A 5169-nucleotide genomic window follows, 5' to 3' on the forward strand; every position below is an offset into this window, starting at 1 on the left:
GAACCCCTCGGGAACTGTGTCTGTCTTAGGTTGGAGTGATATTTGTCACATGGCCAAGAGAATCTTGTGGCCAGGATAAGGCAGCAGCTAATGGTGGCCCTCCTGTCTTAAGCCCTTTATCCCGTGAACATATCACTCTCTTACCTGTCATTGACTGTCCAGCTCAGCACGCAGGGGTGACGATTTGTTGATGTTTCAGCAAAGACATTGGGACAACAGGCAGAAAAGAATGTTGGCCTCATTTGGCTGAAGGACAAAATTGTCCTTGCCTGGGCTGGGAGGAGATGTGTAGGTGAGCTTGGCCATCATCAAAGCATCCTCCATAGCTAGCCTATGATAATATACCTGAATAGGTTTTGCTGCTATATTATCTAACTGTTGTTTAATAAAGCTGGTTACACGATTAAATGTCCAAGTGCCAAAAGACATAGCAAAAGAAGGCCTACTAGGGGGCCCAACAGAGACCAATTTTGATAACAGTTCTCAGCTTTTTCTCTTCCTCATTTTCTCTTTTTTAATCCTTCTCTGACCTTTTTTATGTTCTCCTTAGCCCTATTTTAACACACAGGAAGTATCCAAGCACTGCCTTTCTCTCACCAACCAGAATTCACTGTGATTGCTCAAAGATGGGAAATTAAAGATAAAAAGCCAATCAGAAAGAAGTACACTTGTTAGCATATACAGGTTATGTAAAAGGGGGGCCAGACAATTGGTTTTTTTTTATTAACCTCTGACTCTTAAAGACAGTGTGGTTCAAAATTAAAGTAGTGAGATATGCTTAAAACATTGCTCCAAATGTTTACCGTGAATTGTAAATGTTTACAATTTTTAACTCATATTAAACATCTTAAATAATATGGAGAAACCTCAGCATTGAATTATAACCATCAGAAAAAAATAAAGACATTAATAGGTATCCCATGCATGTTATGTCAGAAATAAGCAAATCCCAACTCAGTACAGTACAGTATCAATAACTGAAAGTTAAATAATATATTGATACATAGAAGGAAAAAATAACATGTTGATTGACATTGTTGACATTCACAAAATAAATTAAATAGACAATACAATTTGGGTTCCTGAAACAATCATAATTGCATTATCCAAAAATCCAAACCCTACAAAAGGCATCACATTGTAGAAGAATACATAATTCAACTGTCCTGGAGTGGGTGGCAAAGCTTTCAATTCTTCTTGTGTGATGACAATGGACTCGAAGTGGTGAAGTTCTTTGAGCAAGCAGCTCCTCTAGGTGGAGTGCAGGCTTTAGATGAAGCTGAGTGTGCCCTGCACCGTGTTCAGTGCCTCCCTGGTCTCCTTCTTGGTATGAGTGCCCAAAAGCAGAGGAGTAGGAATGTCCAGGTCCTTTTAATAATTTTATGGTAAATATAATCCCTGTATCAGCACCTGACTGAAACATTCTAAGACCCCAAGTATATCCACGTGTCCAATCCGGGTTTCGACCCGTGGAGGTAAATTTAATATTTAGGGGGATGTACCATCCCCTTGTTTTAGAATTAGAACCTTCACGACTGGAATCTGGGACATGTATATTAGTAGGATAGGAGATAGTATAAGTCAAAACAACACAGTGTATTAGGTGATAAAATTCTTAAGAACAGAGGAAAGGGGCCCAGGCAAGAAAGCTAGGGGGTGGCCCCTTGAGAGCTGGTGGAACAACCAGATCAGGTGACAAATAGCATTCAGTCACACAGCTAAACGAGGAAGCTTTCTTGGGATGAAAAGGCCATTGTAAAATAAATGCAAGCTTTGTGCCTGTGAAACAGAAAGGCAAGCAGAGGGGCAGCTGGTCTGTTACCGGCTGTCTCTCTGGACTTAGATTCTCCTTTAAGGAGTACCTCCCTTCAGTGTCAGCTTGGTGGCTCTGCCTCTCAAGAGAGGCCAAAAGGGTCAGGAAAGAAGGAGGATGGTCCAGTCTCCCCCGTCAGTCTCTAAGGCCAATTTTGTCAAGGTCTCTTTTAGAGTTCTATTTATCTTTTTTACCTGCCCTGAACTCTGTAGTCTCTTCAGGGGCGTGGGTAAGGCTGAATCTGGAAGGGGCATTTCTTGCTCTGAAGAGAGCAAGAGGGAAGGAGTGCCACCCAGTCTGTGCCAGCCTCCATGGTCAATTTGGTCAGGGTCTCTTTTAGAATTTTTTTTATTCTCTCTACCTGTCCTGGTCTTTTATCTCTCTTTAGCTCTCTAGCTTCCTCTTCTTTTTGTCTCTTTTCTTCCCTAGCTTCCTGCTCTTTTTACCTTCTTTCCTCTTTCTCTTCCTCAGTCTCTCTGTTATGCTATCTTCTGCATCTTCCTCTACAGCTACTAGATGCTGTCCACTTATGTGCACAGACCCTGAACTACACTTCGATCTTACTTTCTCTGCAACCTACACTAACTCTCTCAGCAACTTAACTTAACCCCTCAAGTTTCTGTTACTTTCTCTCTTTATATCTTTTCTTTATCTTAGCCAGATTGGTGGGGCATTTTCCAGCCCCTCGGAGACCCACCCTTGGAGCCTGGCGGTAGACCTGGAGCACTCCCTGCCTTCAGGGGTATTGAAGTCAACAGTCAGGAGCAAGGATCTTCCATCCATGTCTGGAACATTCTTTCTGACCTCTAGTAGGATTCTGTCTCTCCTCAGTGGTAAAGAAGACCTGTAACAGTTACTAACAAGCATCTAGATGCCAAGTGGCTGACATAAGAATTGTAACCGGGTTACCTGGGACTTTCAGGACCTCAGTAGCAGCCCTTTACCAAACTGTCTCACTGGGTTAGAGGGCCATGGAGAAGAAAACATTGATCCTGACCTTGGCCACAGCCTCCAGTTGGAGTAAGGTGAAGAGCCCGTGCCAAGACTTTCTCCTCTCATCATCCTAGAGTAAAGCCTGTTCTGTCTGGCAAAACAAAGTTCCTCACTGTCTGCTGCAGAGTCTTTCTGAAACTACTTTAGGGGCTCCCTTGCCCCCAACCTGGGGTGTTTTGACCACAGGGGCAGGAACTGACTGCTGCAGGGATAGGATCAGAGGCACTGTCTATGTCAATGATGACGAACGGGGAAGGTGACTTAAAGGTGGAGACTGACTCCTCTCTTGGAATAGTGTCAGCAGATAAGGCAGGCTCCCTCAAAGAACTTCCCTTAATGAAGGTTCTCCTGTGAGCAAGTGTTGAAGGTCTGGCCAGTAAAGGCAGCAACTGGAATTTTTTTTTCAGGGCCAAAAGTCTCACAATGGTCTATCTTTTTGCTGTTAAAGCTTCAGCCCCAGCCGGTCTCATCACCTTGAAACTCTTCTTACGCTGACTTGTCCTGAGTTGCACCACTGGCCGCATGCAGCCTGCAGCTTGCTTGCTAGCGGGCCCGCTCTCTTGCCACCCTCAGCCCCACACTTCCTCACTCTGTGCTGTCCCTTCCTTAGAAACGGTGAATGTCTAAGCAACAGGGAGATCCTTCCTTCAGGATCCAAGGCAAAGCTTTTAGGTTCTTGTTAATGCCTGCTTCAGACATGATCAATCGCTAACCTGGAGTCCTTCATACACAACTGTTATCAGCAGCTGGGCTGGACAAGGGAAGCAAAGGGAGGGTCATCTGTCCTTGGGGAGGAGGCTCAAGAGAGAAAAACAAAACTCCCTGGCAGAAAACAATTTCTCTCAAGCAAACTATTTCCAAGTTAAGCACCAAGAGGACCAAGTAAAACTCCTTGACAAACAAAGCAAAAAGTTCCATGATTTCAAGCACAGTTGTCAGTCCATAATTTCAAACACAGTCATCAGTCCAAGTCCAAAAGCGAAACAAAAGCCAAAAGACACTCGTCAATCCCACAGAAAGCAAACTAGACAAACAAGACCAAGACAAGGTGTCCTATAAGCGATTTTCACAGATGTCTGATACCTTCAGTACCTGGCCCAAACTGCAGCTTAACCTTAGCTGCTTCTGGGATGAGGCAGACTGTCTGATCCCACCTCTCAACGGGATTTCAGAGTGTCCTCTAGATTCCTTTCTCCTCCATGTCTGCCTGTCACAGCCGTAAGCCCCTCACAGGACCCATAGCAACCACCTAGGGGACTCTAAACCCCCTCTGAAGTGACTCAAATCCTTCAGACAGCGGACACAGACAACACAAGACAACATGAAACAAAGACACGACATGACACAGAGACAAAACAGAAAGTAACACAGAACACAAAACACAGATTTGCTCGAGCTTACCTCCGATCTCTTCGCCAATTGTGGTCTGTGGGGAGCGCAATTCCTGGCAGGTGCACCAAAATGTTGTAAGACCCCATAATGGCCGTACCTCAGGAGCGCCACCCGCAGAGCACAGATTGACAAAGTGACCGCTGCAATAGCATGAGGGTATAAGGTTTTTAATCCACATACGTGGGGTTGCTCATCCATGCAGGGAGAGGCAACCTCAAACCCAAAAAGCACACAACTTTTATTCATTACAGAGGGCAGACTTCAGCAACAAGGTTAGCCCATCCATTAAACAATCACTAATTCTGCACTATCTTTTGTATCAATTGTTCCCTCCTGGGGGAACTATGGACAAATATTTCCTACAAAATTTAAGAATTTTTTTTAAAAAAATTTAACCCTACTCTTCGCATCCTGAGTGACTCCCTGAGTCCTGTCACAAAAGGTGACTGTAGAATGCTTGTCCCATCACTCATCACTGAGATCTGCGTCATCCGGGGAGAAACACACACCAAGCCTCTGAACCAAGGTCGGGCAGACCATGGTTGCCAGAAGTGGGGGAGCAAAAGCTCCGAGTGGTGGGGAGCAAAAGCTCTGAGGGGGAGCAAAGGCTCCGAGGGGAAGCAAAGGCTCCAACAAACAAGGAAGACAGGCCTGCCTATTCACGGGGATGACGTTCTCCCCCAGAAGACCTCCAAACAGCCGCACGCTGGGTGCCATTTGTAAGCGAAGGTGTCTGAGGGTACCTGGAAGAGAATGGGGAACAAGAGACACGAAGAAGGACGCCAAGACAAGAGTCTGATCAAGGCGACAACTTTATTTTTCCCCAAGGCTAAATTTATACCATAACATGGGTAACAGAGGGAGGGGGGAAGTAAGAAACATTTACACAGGCCAAGGACACAATATCCGTGTGGTCAGGGAGTAGGCTGATGTTGACAAGATGTCAGAAAGGTCACAGGTTTGTCATATCT

The sequence above is a fragment of the Rattus norvegicus genome, chromosome X (genome assembly GCF_021556685.1).
Source record: "Rattus norvegicus strain SHRSP/BbbUtx chromosome X, alternate assembly SHRSP_T2T, whole genome shotgun sequence".
In the NCBI taxonomy this organism is placed as follows: Eukaryota; Metazoa; Chordata; class Mammalia; order Rodentia; family Muridae; genus Rattus; species Rattus norvegicus.